Source organism: Gnatocerus cornutus, chromosome 8 (assembly GCF_029298725.1).
Source record: "Gnatocerus cornutus isolate USDA-ARS CGAHR chromosome 8, icGnaCorn1.1, whole genome shotgun sequence".
Classification (NCBI taxonomy): Eukaryota; Metazoa; Arthropoda; class Insecta; order Coleoptera; family Tenebrionidae; genus Gnatocerus; species Gnatocerus cornutus.
This window is the reverse complement of record NC_142240.1, coordinates 138,591-156,267: the sequence shown is the minus strand read 5'-3', so window position 1 is coordinate 156,267 and position 17,677 is coordinate 138,591. Positions and strand designations below refer to the sequence as shown.

The 17,677-nt window shown below is 44.6% G+C and overlaps 1 non-coding gene across 1 annotated transcript; it reads left to right on the top strand.

Annotated features, from left to right (window-relative positions):
• The first annotated feature begins 16,202 nt into the window (after nucleotides 1-16,202).
• LOC148169251 (5S ribosomal RNA) lies at nucleotides 16,203-16,322 on the top strand. Its single transcript, XR_015770683.1, has one exon. It is a non-coding gene; the product is annotated as a 5S ribosomal RNA (ribosomal RNA).
• Nucleotides 16,323-17,677: the final 1,355 nt, after the last annotated feature.

Sequence of the window (17,677 nt, the reverse complement as noted above, 5' to 3'; positions counted from 1 at the left end):
GCGGACAAAACGGAAACGGTCATTTTTGCAAAAAGATTCACCGGGCTAAAGATCAATAAAAAACTAAAGGTAGGGGACAGTGAAATTGAAATTAAGAACTCTGTGAAATATCTAGGAGTCACCCTAGACAAAAGGCTAAACCTAAATGAACACATAAAGAAAACGAGACAAAAAGGTGAAGCCGTCCTCAAGCAATTGTACCCATTGTTGGTCAAAAACAACTATCTAAACACGAAAAATAAGTTGCTTCTGTACAAATGCATCTTACGCCCCATCATAACATACGCAGCGCCCATCTACCGGCACAAACCACACACTCCACTAATTCCTTTGCAAAGATTTCAAAATAAATGCTTAAGACTTGCTCTTAACGCAGACAGATACACTCCGCTCCGTCAACTTCATCAGGACGCGAATCTTCCACTCCTACACCATTACATCCATTCCCTTTCCGATAAATTCTACGAGAAGCAGGTGCGGCACGTACCTCTTCTCAAACAATCCCTCAAACACCCAGCAGGAACTCACAAGTTCCCGCACTCGGGTGTCCCCAATCTAGACCGGATAATCCGCTGAATTTTGTTACAGGCAAAAGGCAGCGGAAGAAGAACCGTAAACGGCAATCGACCAGCCACTGACCATATCGGAACAGGAGTCCAGGAGCCCCCTGGAACCTCACCACTAGACCATACCGCACCAGGAGCCCAGGAGCTCCCTGGAAACAGAAACCGGACCGGAAGTCCCAAGACCTCTTTGAGGTCAACACTGTAAATAGTTTTTTAAATATCCTTTGTACATAGTAGATAATAAGGTTAGGGTTTTTACTAAAATTTCATTTTCCCTAAATTAAGGTAACCGATAAGTAGGCTAAACACCACAAATGTATGCAACCAAGGTTGCCGGTGAGCCATAAAATAAATGTAATATCTTAGATTGTATAATAAATGTAGGCTAGGTTAAGGCATCAGCGCCACACATTAGCATAAGTTAATCTTAAGTGTGATATGTATTATCTTAGTGATTGCATGCGTAACTTCAACCGAATAAAAATCCTGTTGAATTTGAATTTGGTTCTCGTCCGATCACCGAAGTCAAGCAACGTCGGGCGCGGTCAGTACTTGGATGGGTGACCGCTTGGGAACACCGCGTGCCGTTGTCTCTACTCTTTTCTTTTTTTATTAACATTTCTGATGTCAAACTTTTTTTAAATATATTTTTCACTATTTATATTTTCTCTCAGGAACTTATATAGTATGAAGACGAAAATTTTTAATTCGTTCGAGTTGAATTTGTGGTTCTGAAAAGAACCGATTTTTTTTCTTTTTTTTCCAACCAACTTCCAAGCTGCTCGAGGAGGATTTATTTTGAACTGGTGTATTTGGTGACGGCCTTGGTTCCTTCAGAAACGGCGTGCTTCGCCAATTCACCGGGCAAAAGAAGACGCACCGCCGTCTGGATCTCCCTGCTGGTTATGGTCGAACGTTTGTTGTAATGAGCGAGGCGACTGGCTTCAGCAGCTATACGTTCGAAGATGTCGTTCACGAAACTGTTCATGATAGACATAGCCTTGCTGGAGATACCGGTATCGGGATGGACCTGCTTCAACACCTTGTAAATGTAGATGGCGTAACTCTCCTTCCTCCTGCGCTTCTTTTTCTTGTCGCTCTTCGAGATGTTCTTTTGAGCTTTTCCGGCCTTCTTGGCCGCCTTACCGCTGGTCTTGGGTGGCATTCTCTTCTAGTCGTCGAGTTAAAAAAACGTTTAAAAACAGAAAACGAGACAGACACGACGTGCACGTTACGACGAGTATACTCGATCTAAAACGCCGCACATCATTTGGTCTGTGGTTACTTTTTCGTGGTCTCACGATCTTCGTGTTCTTCCACAGTCATGGATCCTTTTCTTCGGTGGTTTTCTTCTTTCTTCTTGTTTTCTTCGGTGGCCTATTGTTTCGGTGGTTTTTCTTCTTTCTTCTTCGGTGGGTCTTGTGTTTCCAGTGTGGGACCTTTTCTTCTTCTTCTTCTTCTTTCTTCTATTCTTCTTCCATTGCGAGTCTTGGCCTCTTGAATCTTCTCGTGGTGGTTTCCTCTGTTTGCTTCCGAATTGTTGGGTTGTCATGTTCTGCTGCCTTCTCGAAGTGCCTCCTGGCGATCTTCTGGATGACATCTTCAATGGGTGGAATCTTCAGGTCGTTGTGGATTTGTTCGTTGGTCATGAACCATGGGGCGTCGATGGCGTTCCTCAGGGTCCTGTTCTGCACGATTTGGAGTTTCTTCTTTCTTCTTTCGTCTGCTTGGTTCCAGGTTGGTGCTCCGTACGTCATGGTGGGCCTAATAACAGAAGTGTAAATACGTATTTTGTTTTCAATACTTACCTTACTCCTCCGGTTGAGGAGTGGGTAGAGTTCCTGGTTGATCCTTTTCGCCTTGATTTCCGCTTCGTTGATGTGCTTCTGGAAGTCAAGTTTTTGGTCCATGGTGATTCCAAGGTACTTGACTTCCGTCTTCCATGGGATGTCTTCTTTGCTGAACTTGATGCTTCTTATTGGTTTGTGCTTCTTTGGTCTCTTCGTGAAGATGATTCCGTTGCTCTTCTTCCCGTTGACTTTGATCTTCCATTTTTCTGTCCATTTTTCGATTTCCTCCAGGTGGGTGTTGATCTTCTTGGCGAGTCCTGCGGTGTGTCTTCCTTGGGCCAGGATGGCCGTGTCGTCCGCGAACGTAGCGATGACGGTGTCATCCGTCGTTGGAACGTCCGCGGTGTAGAGCAAATACAGGAGCGGCCCTAGGACAGAACCCTGAGGGACTCCTGCTTTGCTCCACTTCTTGGTGGATTCCTCTTCGTTGACTTTGACCTGAAAACAGCGATTAGTAAGGTACGAGTGGATTAACTTACCGTAGGCCAACGGGATCTGGAAATCGATAAGTTTCCGGACGAGTCCTTGGTGCCAGACTCTGTCGAAGGCCTTTTCGATGTCCAAAAAGACTCCTGTTGTCACTTTTGAGACGTTGAATCCTTGGATGATGAAGTCTGTGATCCTTGTTGTTTGGTGGATGGTTCCGTGTCTTCTTCTGAATCCGTGTTGTTCTTCCGGGATGATTTTTCTTTCTTCAATTACTTCGAGAATTCTTCTTTGGATGACTCGTTCGGCTACCTTGCTCAGACTGGAGAGCAGACTGATGGGTCGGTAGCTGGCGGGGTCCTTCTTCTTCTTTCCTGGTTTGTGGATCATGATGATTCTTGCTTCCTTCCATGCTTCCGGGAACTTCCGGAGACCTAAAATTGCATTGGTTATTTTCAGTAGTGCTTGTTTACCTACCTGTGGCAATTTTTGGATTGCCGTGTTGGTGATTCCGTCCTTTCCCGGAGCTTTCTTCGGGTTGAGGTCCTTGATGATTCTTTCGATTTCTTCTTCGGTTGCTTCATCCATCCTGTACCCTTCTGGTACCTGGAGGTGATGCTGGACGTTCTGGTCGGTTTCCATCTCGAAGTTCCTGTCCTGTGAGGGGTTGTTGGTGAATTGTTCTTCCATCTTCTCCGCGAAAACTTCTGCCTTCTCCCTGTCTTCGTACGCCGTTCCGGTTTCCGTTTCGAGGGTGGGGATTTCTTCTCTTTTCTTCCTCAGTGCTCTTGCCATTCTCCATGGTGGATGATCTTCTTCGTTAAGTTCTTCCATTTTTCTTTCCCACTTCCGGTTTTCTTCTTCCCTGAGAATCCGGCTGAGTTCGTGGTTCCATCTGTTGAGTTCGCTCTTGTCCTGTGGTGCGAGGGTTCTCTGAAACACTTTTTTAGCTTTTCTTTTTTTCTTGACGATCTCTTTGATCTCGTCGCGAACTTTCTCTGGTATTTCATATTGAATCTTACTCGTTTTGGATTTTTCCATCGCTGATTGAATGGCTCCTTCAAGTTTCTTCGTTGCTTCTTCTAGTTCTTCTCCGTTGTTGATGTCGATTTCTTCGATGGTGAAGTTTTCTTCGTACTTGTTCCAGTTGACCTTCTCGATGATCCTTGGTTCTCGCTTTCGGCTTCCGTCCAGCGTCAGCACGATCGGGTTGTGATCGGAACTGAGCTCGTCTTCCACTTCCAGCTTGAACCTTTTGTTGATGTCCTTGATGATTCCGATGTCCAGGATGTCCGGCTGTCCACAGTTTCCAGGCGGGTATCTTGTCGGCTCATCTGTGGAAATAACGGTGAGTGTTCGATTTTCTACGTACCTTAAAAGTTTTCTTCCTTGCGTGTTGGTGATTTTGCTGTTCCAGACGATGTGTTTGGCGTTGAAGTCGCCCATTGCGATCGTCGGTTCCCTCCTTTTGAAGATTTCGTCGAGTTCCTCTTCGTCGATTGGTGCTCCTGGCGGCGAGTAAACCGCGAACAACGCGAGTTTACCGCTCTTCGTGGAGACCACGATTCCGGTTTGTTCCACGTTTTCATTGGCGGCTGTGTTGTTGAGTGGGTGGTGCTGGATGTTCTTCCTGATGAGAATGGCCACACCCCCTCCTTGTCTGTTTTCTCTGTCTTTTCTAAAACAATAAAAATGTTGAAATTTTAAACTGTCCTTACCTGATAGATGGGTCTCATTTAAGAGGGCCACATCTATTTCCTTCTCCTTGAGGAAGAGCTCCAGCTCTTGCTTCTTATTCTTGATCCCATCTGCGTTCCAGGCGGCGATTTTCAAACCGTCCGCCAGTTGTTTCTTCATTTTTTCTTTTTTTCTTACTCCCACTCAAAGTGTTCTTCTTAATTCGCGGTCATCCTGATGATGCGACCGATGGTTTTGTGGAATTGGAGGATTTCCTCATCCGTTGGATTTTTAGCCTGAAATTGAATCAATAGAGATGACAGTTCTTCAGCTAACTTACCTGTGTCCGTTTTTGGGGCGGACTTTGATTCCGATTTTTTGGAGGAGTGTGGTTTCTCCTCTTCTTTTTTCTTCCTTTCCTCCTGCTGAATTTCCTTGAGTGTTGGTTGCGGCTTCTTCGGGATTTCGGCCCACTTCTTCGGTTCCCTTGACTTCTCCATTCCTGGCCGCTCGGGACACCTTCTCCAGGCGGAGATGTGCTCTCCCCCGCAGTTGGCGCACTTCGCGGCCGTTGTCCTTTGCTTCGTGCACTCGTGTGTGCTGTGATTGCCGGCGCACTTCATGCAGCGGTATTCTGCAAAGCAGTTCCGCTGCACGTGCCCGAACAATTGGCACCGGTGGCACTGCAGTGCCTCCGTGCGCGCCCTCAGCGCCTCGACGGTGACGCACAGACCTAAAATGTTCCTTTTATTATATATCGACTTGTAATCCTTACCAATCTCCACGATGACACACTGTCGTGGTTTCCCTTCTCGATTTTTCATCCGACGGACCATTTCCGCCGGATATCCTTCTTGATGCAATTCTTCTTTGATTTCTTCCTCTGTGACTTCTTGCGGGACTCCTTTGATCACCACCTTCAGTCGCCTTTCTTCCCTGAGTTGGTGAGTGTGGAATTCCTGGCCTTCTTCCTTCAGGAACCGGTACATTGCCCGGTAATCCTGTACCGTTTCCGGCTGGATTTTGATTCCTTCCCTCGTTGACGTTGCCTTCGTCCAGTTTATGTGCTTCCTTTTGAGAGCGGCGCAAACTCTCGTCCACTTCGTTCGGTCTCTTAAAATGATCGGTGTAGTATTTTGTCCAGAATTATCACCTACCTTATTCCGGCGCGGTTCGTCCTCTTTTGTTTCCTTTTCTTCGGTCTTCTCGTTTTCCGGTTCGTCTTGATGGTCGTCGTTGCGGAGTTTTTCGAAGATGTTCTTCGTCTCCACGGGTTTGGGGGTTTTCGGAGTCGATCTTTTCGACGTTCTTTTGGGGTTTTCGTACCCTTCTTCTTGTTCTTCCTTCGATTGTCTCTTCTTTCCTTTCTTCTTGGCTTCACCCTCTTCGCGGACTTCCACGTCCATTTCCGGGTCGGAGTCGATGGGGGCCGAATTGGGTTGGGGCTCAGACGTTGACGGGGCACCCATTGCGACGAGAAATTCCCGACGCATGGCGATCACTTCCATCAAGCGATCCAAGGTGTCCACCGTCATGGTGTTGAGGTCCCAGGTACCAGATGCGGCCATTTCGAAAGATGGTTTGGAGATTTGTGGCTTCGAGCGAATTCACAAGTGATGTTCTCAGCACGACAGGTCGTCAGAGAATTTGAACGCCGCACACCTAAAATCCCTCTATTTATAACGAGCGAGCGACAAACAGGCGCTCCGCCTTAGTTCGTCGTTCGACCATTGCCCTAACGAGATGGCGCTGTACCGACCATATAAATTTCTAGCCTTCGCCGCGTTCGGCATTTATTTCAAGCCGTACGTTTGTCAGTGCGCTTCGTGTCAGTCGCAGTAGGTGTTTTGCTGTTTATATCGTATAACAACATGTCCGGAAGAGGAAAAGGAGGTAAAGTGAAGGGAAAGGCGAAGTCTCGTTCCAGTCGTGCCGGACTTCAGTTTCCCGTCGGCAGAATTCATCGTCTTCTGCGTAAAGGAAACTACGCCGAAAGAGTGGGTGCAGGTGCTCCCGTTTATTTGGCGGCCGTAATGGAATATCTAGCCGCCGAAGTTCTCGAATTGGCAGGAAACGCCGCCAGAGATAACAAGAAAACCCGTATCATTCCGAGACATCTTCAATTGGCTATAAGGAACGACGAGGAGTTAAACAAGCTCCTTTCCGGCGTTACCATCGCCCAAGGCGGTGTCTTGCCCAACATCCAGGCGGTGTTGTTGCCCAAGAAGACCGAAAAGAAGCCTTAAATTTAATTCTTCGCCGCCGTCATCTCGAACGAAAAACAAAAACTTTTCTAAAAACCATCTTCACATCGGCCCTTCTCAGGGCCAAAAATTCAACTCGAACGAATTGATTTTTTCGCCAAAATACAACAACCTATGAGAATCATGTTAAAAAGTCTTTTAGATATTTTAAAGTTAAACCGATCAACTAATTCATTAAACGAACGTAGACTGAACGGAAGATTTTCGATTACATTCAACCAAGAAAGATGATTTTTACGACTTTTCATCGTAATTTTTAGAAAAATTCAATGCCCGACTAAAGCACGAACTCGACAACTCTATCTATAATAATTTATTGATTATCTAATTCAAGAAACATTCCGATTCGTCGTAAATTTCTTCACATTTCGCACATTAATCTGTTAAGAACATACACACACACACACCGGTCGCCTATACGTGCTCTCCGTCTCGATAATTTCTTGCAGCAGCAGTCGTCAGCGGTGAGCCGTAATACTACAATCAATCGTTTTATTTGCTATGAGATTTTGTTTCAAGTCACGTCTGAGGAGAGTAACTCTACCCCATATTGGACATAACCTCAAATATACTCTTCGTGGCAAAAACGTTCTTTTAACGATGGTCATTCTAACCTAAAACTGCTGTCAAAATTGTCAAAGTCGCCGCCTGGATCACAAATTAAAATGATCACTCACTCCGTACGATTTTCATTTCGATTTGAAGACAAACACACAATTGAGCAACATATTTAATTCGTTTGATTTATTTTGTGGTTCTGAAAAGAACCGTTTTTTTTTGTTTGTTTGTTTGCTTGCCTGCGGGGGGTTTGTTGTTATTCCTCTGAGGATGCGGATACACGTCATAAAATGATAAAATTAACCGCCGAAACCGTAAAGGGTACGACCTTGACGTTTCAGGGCGTAGACGACGTCCATGGCGGTGACGGTCTTACGTTTTGCGTGTTCGGTGTAAGTTACGGCGTCACGGATGACGTTCTCGAGGAAGACCTTCAACACACCTCTGGTTTCTTCGTAGATGAGACCGGAAATACGTTTCACACCACCACGACGAGCCAATCTTCTGATCGCCGGTTTCGTTATACCTTGGATGTTATCGCGTAGAACTTTGCGATGACGTTTGGCGCCACCTTTTCCCAATCCTTTGCCACCTTTACCACGACCGGTCATCTTGATAAAATTAGGAAATTCTTCGTACAAAACGACGTAGCTTCGACCAAGTTCGTTATGGAACTAACGTCAAAATTTCCAGTTCCAGTTCCAGTATGTGTCCTAGTTTAGCAAATCGAAGAGAAGTCTTCATGTATTGCCCATTTTGTTATTTGGTTTTTTTTTTTTTTTTTTCTTTGGTTCTTGGGACTTGTTTATTCCGTCAGGGCGGTTTTTGGCTTCTTGTGCCTTCTTTGGGTTGTTGGGTCGTATTCCGTTGTTTCTTGTATTGTTGGGTTGCTGTGAGATTGCATTTTTTCAAAAACGGATTTTGCTAGTTTCTTCGTGTGTTCCTCGATGGTGGGTTGATTGGTTTCTTTGTGGAGTTGTTCGTTCGTGATATACCATTCGGCGTTGAGGCATTGTCTGATTGTTTTATTTTGGACTGTTTGAACTTTGTGTAGTATGTGTTTTTCTGTTTGTATCCAGCATGGAGCTGCGTATGTCAGTATTGGTCGGATGGTGGAGTTGTAGATCCTTAATTTGTTTGTAGGGTCCAGGTTGTTTTTAGCATTTAGAAGTGGGTATAATGCTGCTTTGGCTTGTCTGGCTTTTTTTGTGGTGTTGGCGATGTGCTTGTGGAATTTTAGTTGTCGGTCTAGAGTTACGCCTAAGTACGTGACCTCGTTGTCCCATTTTATTTTTGTTGAGTCTATTTCGATGTTGTTTGTTGGTTGACCTTTGCTTTTTCTTTTGTTGGGTTGGAAGTAGATTGCTTGGCATTTGTCGGGGTTTATCTTGATTTTCCATAGTTTGGTCCATTGATTTATTTCGGTGATGTGGTTTTGGAGCAGTTTTGTGGTTTCCCAGTGAAATTTGGACGACGCTGTTATTGCAGTATCATCTGCGTAGATTGCTAGATGAGTTTTGTTTGTTTTCGGAATGTCGCTGGTATAGATGTTGTAGAGCAGGGGCCCAAGGACTGATCCTTGTGGGACTCCCGCTTCGATGGGTTTGATGGATGAGTTTTGATCGTTTACTTTTACATGAAATGTTCTGTCTTCTAGGTAGCTTTGGATTAGCTTAATGTATGCCAGTGGGACTTCTGTCTTAATCATTTTGTAGAGGAGGGCGTTATGCCAAACTTTGTCGAAAGCTTTGGATATGTCGAGAAAAACGGCACCGGTGCATTTGGAGTTGTTAAAACCGTTTAGTACATTTTCAACTATTCTAAGTATTTGGTGAGTGGTGCTGTGACCGCTTCTGAATCCGTATTGCTCGTTGGGGAGAATTTTGAGCTCTTTTACGATGGGAATTAGTCGGTGTTGGATTATTCTTTCAATAAGTTTGCTTAGAGATGGTAACAGACTGATTGGTCTGTAGCTGTCAGCTTTGGTTTTGGGTTTGCCTGATTTGTGTAGCATAATTATTTGTGATTCCTTCCATTGATTGGGGAATTTTCTTAATTGAAGAATGGTGTTGGCGACTTCTACGATTTGTTGTACTGTTTCTTTTGGTAGGTTTTTGAGCAAGTTGTTTTTGATGTTGTCTTTTCCAGGGGCTTTTTTGTTTTTTAGTTTCCGAATGAGATGGGAAACCTCTTCGTGAGTTGTAGGTGGAATGTCGTAAAGTTCTGGGATTTGAAGGGCGTGCTTGACTACTGTGTTGATTGCATCATTGTGGTCCGGGTTGGAGGTTGGGTTGTTTTGAAATTGTTCAGTCAGGATGGAGGCAAACAATTCTGCCTTTTCGTTGTCTGCTGTTAGTGTGCCGGTAGGTGTTACAAGGGGAGGTATGCCCTTGCGGTTCTTTTTTGATTTTAGCGCTTTAATGATTTGCCAGGGTTCGCTGATTCTGTCAGTAATGTCAGCCATTTTCTTTTCCCATTTTGCGTTTTTTTGTTGGATTAAGTAATTATGTAGATCGTTGTTTGCCTTGTTTAGCTTGGTTTTGTCGTTCGGGGCGAGCGTTCGTTGCCAGTGCTTCTTTGCGGCTCTTTTTGCTTTGATTAATCTTTGAAGTTCTATTGGTTGCGTTTGTTGCGCGTTTGGTGTGACGACAATTGTGGTCGCTTCTGCAAATGCGTTGGAAATATTTGTTTCGAGTTGGGCTGTAGTGTGTTCGAGTTCCTCTTGGTTTTTGGGTTTTGTAACTGGGATTTTGCAGAGTATGTCTTTAAAAATTTTCCAATTTGTGAGTTTCTTGTTGGGGAGGTGTTCTTCTTTCTCGGTTTCGATGTTAATGTGTACCGGGTTATGGTCACTTGAAAGGTCTGGGATTGCGTAGATGGTTAATTGTTCAGAGATGTTTTTTATTATTGCGATGTCTAAAATATCAGGAGTTGTGTTGGCACTGAAGTGTGTTGGATCGTTGGGTGCAATGACGTTTAGGAGTCTGTTTTCAGCGTAGAGACGGAGATTTCTACCTTTGGCGTTGGTGGAGTTACAATTCCAATCTGTATTTTTGGCGTTTAAATCACCTGCTGCTATCGTTGGTGTGTTTCCGTTGAAAATCTGATCAAGGATTCGTTCGTTTAGGTTTTTGTGTGGGGGAGAGTAAACAGAGTAAACTCTCATTTTATTGTTTCTGTTGTTGATTTCAATACCGATGGCTTCGATGTCGTCGTTTTCTTCTGTAGGGGCTAGTTCTTGATGGGTAATTTGTTTTTTAATGAGGATGGCTACGCCGCCACCTCTGCGGTTTTGTCTGATTTTTGAGTACGTTCGGTAGTTAGGGAATGAGATGTTGTCGCAGTTTCGTAGGTGCGTTTCCGTGATTAAAATTATGTCAATTTTATGCTCGTTGATGTAGTTTTCTAATTCAGGTTTTTTGTTTAGTAGTCCGTTGGCATTCCAGGTTAGTAGTTTAAGCATGTTGGATGTCATGCTTAAATCAGCGAAATAATTTTGAGGATGGTGTTGCTAAAAGTTGTTGATTGTTCTGGGGTAGGCTTGAGCTCGCTGTACTGCACGAGCAGCGTGGCTAGTTCGGTGGCGATTTCTTGCTTTTTATTGTGTGTTTTGGGTGTGGAGACAGTGTTTGTTGTTTTTTCCTGGCGGGTTTGTTTCTGTATTTCTTGAATCGAGACAATTTCCGGTTTAGCTGTTACGCCCCAAGCAGATGCGGTGGAGGCGGCGGTCCTTTGTGGTCTTTTTTTGCACAGTTTGGAGATAGAGGTGTGTTCACCTCCACAATTAGCGCATTTCGCGGGCGTGGTCTTTTCTTTTGGGCATTCATGGGTGCTGTGTGGTTCAGCGCATTTCATACACCTAAATTCTGTGTTGCAGTTACGCTGCACATGTCCGTACTTTTGGCAGCGATGGCATTGTATAACATTGATTGATCTTAAGGGCTCAAGTTTTATATTTAGGCAGTTTATTGCCTTAATGTTGTATATGGATTTATATTTGCGTTCTATTTCAATTAGAATCATTTGTATCGGTTTTCCGTGCTTTCCATTCATCCTGGTGATTTTTTCCACAGGGTAGCCCTGTTCTTTCAAATCGTTTATAATTTCTTCGTCTGACATTTCGATGGGGACGCCTTTGGCGACGATTTTTAAATGTTTTTCTTTGGTAAGCTGGTGAGTATAAAACTCATACTCATTTTCCTTCATTAATTTGTACATTTTTCTATAATCGGTTATCGTCTGCGGTTGGATTTTAATCCCGGTTTTAACCGAGGTTGCTCTGGAGTATTGTATTTTATTGCGCACGAGTTTTGCGGAGACTTCGGTCCATTTATTTTTAGTTGTTAGAATAATCGGGGTAGTGTTGTTTTGCTCGTCTTCGTTCTCAGTTAGTAGAAGATCGTATGGATTTTTTGTGACGAAGTTTTGCTTGTTTGAGTAATTAAAAGTAGATTTGCTTACTTTTTTGGGATGAATGAATTCGTCCTCCTCTCGTTGTCTTTTGGCGTCTGCGTTGGGAATTTGGGATGAGATTTCTTGTTCGTAGTTGTTGAGACTGGCGTTTTCGGATTCAATATCCATGAATCGCATTTCGTTTCTTCTCTCAATTGCGGCTTCGATGAGCCTTTCGAGTTCAGCGGCGTTGAGGTCGTAGATGGACGGCCTGCTGGGACCGTCTCCATCCATTTTGGCACTTTTTATGTTCACTGTGTCCTTTTTCACTGTGTGCTCCGAGAGCGCCACACTTGTTAACTTGTGTCACTCACTGTAACTGTTTGTGAATTGCACTTTCTATGTCACTTTGAAGAATTGAGGTTGCACGGATGCAAAATTCAGAACTGCTAGCACGATACGTACGCATCGGTGGCCGGTTTCAGAGTGTCAAAATTTCATTCCGCGGGACTATTTATAAGTTACGGCAGCTCCACCTCGCGTTAAAAACGAATCCACCAATGGCGTCGCCGTATGACTCATCGAGTTTATAAAACGGCCGTTGGCGCGACGAAAATTTTCAGTTGACTTTCGAACGTTCGTACGTACGGTCGGTCGTTCGGTCGAAGCAAGCAAGCTACTACCTACGTTAATTCTTTTCATTTGATTCATCCGATATCCGAGATGGCGAGAACTAAACAGACGGCTCGTAAATCTACCGGTGGCAAGGCACCTAGAAAACAGTTGGCCACGAAGGCGGCCAGAAAAAGCGCTCCCGCCACCGGAGGTGTCAAGAAACCTCACCGTTACAGGCCCGGTACGGTCGCCCTTCGTGAGATTCGTCGTTATCAAAAGAGCACTGAACTTTTGATCCGCAAGCTGCCTTTCCAACGTCTCGTCCGAGAGATCGCCCAAGATTTCAAGACCGATCTCCGTTTCCAAAGTTCGGCCGTGATGGCACTTCAAGAAGCCAGCGAGGCTTATCTCGTCGGCCTCTTCGAAGACACCAACTTGTGCGCCATCCACGCCAAACGTGTCACCATCATGCCGAAAGACATCCAATTGGCGAGACGCATTCGTGGCGAGAGGGCTTAAATTTCCTCCATCCATCCGATCCGACCATCTAGAATTAACAAATTCTTCATCTTCGAAGGTATTAAAAGAAGAAAAAAAAAATCGGTTCTTTTCAGAACCACAATTATTTTCCAACGAATTGAAAATTTATCGTTCGCGCATGCAACTTTTTGAGATTAAAAAAAAAAAAAGTTAGGTTCTGTGATTTATTCACAAAATTCGTACTTACATAAAACGATAAACTTTTGCTTTTTTCTTTCACATTAAATTTTTGTCTTTTTCATTTCATGAAATGTATAAAAAATATTGCCAAATTATCGCCAGTTTCTTTTAACTGAGACTATTTGAAACATTATTATATAATAAAGTTTATCATTCTTTGTAATAACACTGTTTCGACAGTCAAATGAATAGACAAGAAAATCAAATGAAAGTATGTATCTCCTCAACAGAATGTGCATTGTCCAAGCGAATCTTTCGTTCGTTTCTTGAAAATAATTGTGGCCCTGAAAAGGGCCATTTATTTGTATCGATGGTGCCCCTACGTCGATATATACGATCGGAGCACGTTCCCGAAACCACCAGGACGTCGTCGTCGTTGAAAAAATTAAATCATCGTCGTCGACTTTTCACTTCTTTCTCTTGGGTGAAGCGGTTTTTTTCGCTTTGGCGGTGACGGCTTTGGCCGTTTTCGGTTTCGGCGCTTTCGGTTTCTTGGTTGGACCGGCCTTGTTGGATTTCTTCGCTTTCGATGGCGTCTTGGGTTTGACGGGCGATCTGGAGGCGGCGCTGGCTTTCTTTTCGGGAGCGGACGCAGCCTTTCTAGCCTTCGATACGGCGACGCTCTTCTTTTCGGCGGCAGTTTTCTTAGACTTGGCCGAAGCGGCGGGGGCGGCCTTCTTACCGGCTTTTGAGGCGGATCCTTTTTCGGCGGACGTCGGCGCTGACGCGACGGAACGTTTAGCAACGCCCGTCTTCTTGGATTTCGCCGATGACGACGCGGTCGCAGCGGCAGATCTCTTTTTCGTGGCGGACGGAGCCTTAGCTGCACCGGTGACGGCAGAAGCCAACTTGAACGAACCGGAAGCTCCTTTTCCTTTGGTTTGGACCAACGAACCGGATGCGACGGCGCCCTTAAGGTACTTCTTGATGAAAGGCGCAAATTTTTCCGCGTCGACTTTGTAGTTGGCCGCGACATATTTCTTGATCGCCTGCAACGAAGAACCGCCGCGTTCCTTCAAGCCTTTGATGGCGTTGGTGACCATCTCCGAAGTGGGCGGATGAGAAGGTTTGCTTCTCGGATTTTTGGGCTTCTTCTCCTTCTTCACCGGTGAGGAGCCGGAAGTGGCACCGGCGACCGTCGAAGCTGCTTGATTTTCTACGTCGGCCATATTTTCGTCTATCGCGCGCGCGTTTTTTTCTTTTTATTATAGGTAGGCTTATTCTTCGGTGAAAGAACGAATGAACTTTACAGAACGAATTGGGCGCCAAAGTCAAAGTGTTGGCGCGTTCGAAAACGCGCGGACCGCGGACTAAACGAAAGCCTTCTCGTCGAGTTAGAAAATTCAGTGGGCCTCGAATACAGCTTTCGCGTGATGGCATCGTTCTCTTTACGCGAAGATCACCGCCTCCGGGTGCGGGAACATGAGCGATTCGGTCGGCGATGGCCTCCTGAATAACCTCAAGTTTTCCCGGACGACCAGCCGACCTCCAAAAGCGAACAAGGACCGATCGAACGTCGACTCGAACAAAGACCCTCCGAAACAAGGAGATGACATCCAAGTTCGACGCCGACGTTACGCGTTTTCCACGAATAACAGGAAAGTTCCGCTTTCGACCAGACAAACTTGGAAGCATCCTCTACAAGTTTCACGAACGAATCGGTCGAAAAGTACGTGCGATCTTTTCGAAAATCGCCTCGCAAAGAGACGCAGCACGGATCGGAGCGACGACCGACGAACCTGCAGAGTGTAGGAAAAAAATTCACAAACGGTCGAAGATGACGTCCGAGAAGGTCGAATTTTTTCAAGAACGAAGATAAAACCTTCGCCTTTCGTAGGAGTTGATTTTTGAAAACGATCTTGACGAACAGGTCGGAAAAAAAACGATGTCAATTTCGGACTCGACCATGAGAAACGAATTTGTACGACGAACGGACTTTTCGAACGACTTTTTTCGCAAAATCGACATTTTTTCCTCAAAAATTACCTCACACGACGAAATCCCATCATCGAAACATCACCGAAAACAGTTTTGACGGCGAAATTCTCGTCAATTTTACGAAAATAAAGGGAAAATCAGACGGACCACCGTCGAACATCCAGCGACGGGAACGGACGAGTTTTTTAATTTTTCTTGCCAATTCATTGCGAAAGAAGCAATTTTTCTCGACGAAACCATTTTATAATCATAAAAAAAACTCCCCAAACACCACAAACCAACAAAAATACGGAAATCTTGCATTGTTTGCATTTTTCAGACACTCTAAATAAAACTACGTCGATGTCGGCGGATTTTCAGTCGGTCGTCGGTCGACAGAAATCCAACGAAATTTTCATTTGTTCTTCTCAAAAACGAAAAACAAACAAATCAACAAAACATTCCCTACTATTAGTCGACATTTCGAGCAGAAACTACGAACGTCGAAAGATTTAAAAAATGAAATATGTAGGTGTGCGTGCGTGCGTACTTACTTGAAACTTTTTTCTTGTTTCATCGTCGCACTGGAACAAATTAAATTTTAATGCAATGTAAACGCGACCACACTTTCGACGAAAACATCTCTATGAATCGAACGACGTCGGAAAAAGAATAAATCGAGAAGAGAACAAATCATGAAACAACACACACCCACCCCGCCCGGCCCGGCCAGAGTGGTGGGAATTTCGATGAATGAACAGACAAAGAAACCAACTCTGTTATCAGTTCTAAGAAAGAAAGCAGGTAGCGGCGGCGGCGAACCTTCGACCGTACTACGGTCAGTTCATGAATTAACCCCGTCCGTTCGGAGTTTATTCATCTCCGGTCCGTGTCGGCGTTTACTTCAAGTGGGTGCTATTTCCATCTAAGCAAGCAAGTGAGTAAGTAAGTTCTCAAATTTTAAATTACGTTAATCGCAAGTGACTCGTTGAGATCGTCAAACGAACAATTTAATTTAACGCCTCATACGAGTTTTTTTTTTTCGTCATTTTGTCGCAAAAAAAAACTAAAAAACGACTCGCAAAAAAAAATTTTTTTTTTTTTCTTCTTTTAAATCTTGTACATTTTCTGACATGTGTACCATCGAAAAATGTCACATCCAAACGATCGAACAATCACAAAAAATCGTCAACGTACCATCTTGGAAAATTTTACCAGGCAACGACCATACCACGTTGAAAACTACCGGTTCTCGTCCGATCACCGAAGTCAAGCAACGTCGGGCGCGGTCAGTACTTGGATGGGTGACCGCTTGGGAACACCGCGTGCCGTTGTCTCTACTCTTTTCTTTTTTTATTAACATTTCTGATGTCAAACTTTTTTTAAATATATTTTTCACTATTTATATTTTCTCTCAGGAACTTATATAGTATGAAGACGAAAATTTTTAATTCGTTCGAGTTGAATTTGTGGTTCTGAAAAGAACCGATTTTTTTTCTTTTTTTTCCAACCAACTTCCAAGCTGCTCGAGGAGGATTTATTTTGAACTGGTGTATTTGGTGACGGCCTTGGTTCCTTCAGAAACGGCGTGCTTCGCCAATTCACCGGGCAAAAGAAGACGCACCGCCGTCTGGATCTCCCTGCTGGTTATGGTCGAACGTTTGTTGTAATGAGCGAGGCGACTGGCTTCAGCAGCTATACGTTCGAAGATGTCGTTCACGAAACTGTTCATGATAGACATAGCCTTGCTGGAGATACCGGTATCGGGATGGACCTGCTTCAACACCTTGTAAATGTAGATGGCGTAACTCTCCTTCCTCCTGCGCTTCTTTTTCTTGTCGCTCTTCGAGATGTTCTTTTGAGCTTTTCCGGCCTTCTTGGCCGCCTTACCGCTGGTCTTGGGTGGCATTCTCTTCTAGTCGTCGAGTTAAAAAAACGTTTAAAAACAGAAAACGAGACAGACACGACGTGCACGTTACGACGAGTATACTCGATCTAAAACGCCGCACATCATCATTTGGTCTGTGGTTACTTTTTCGTGGTCTCACGATCTTCGTGTTCTTCCACAGTCATGGATCCTTTTCTTCGGTGGTTTTCTTCTTTCTTCTTGTTTTTTTCGGTGGCCTATTGTTTCGGTGGTTTTTCTTCTTTCTTCTTCGGTGGGTCTTGTGTTTCCAGTGTGGGACCTTTTCTTCTTCTTCTTCTTCTTTCTTCTATTCTTCTTCCATTGCGAGTCTTGGCCTCTTGAATCTTCTCGTGGTGGTTTCCTCTGTTTGCTTCCGAATTGTTGGGTTGTCATGTTCTGCTGCCTTCTCGAAGTGCCTCCTGGCGATCTTCTGGATGACATCTTCAATGGGTGGAATCTTCAGGTCGTTGTGGATTTGTTCGTTGGTCATGAACCATGGGGCGTCGATGGCGTTCCTCAGGGTCCTGTTCTGCACGATTTGGAGTTTCTTCTTTCTTCTTTCGTCTGCTTGGTTCCAGGTTGGTGCTCCGTACGTCATGGTGGGCCTAATAACAGAAGTGTAAATACGTATTTTGTTTTCAATACTTACCTTACTCCTCCGGTTGAGGAGTGGGTAGAGTTCCTGGTTGATCCTTTTCGCCTTGATTTCCGCTTCGTTGATGTGCTTCTGGAAGTCAAGTTTTTGGTCCATGGTGATTCCAAGGTACTTGACTTCCGTCTTCCATG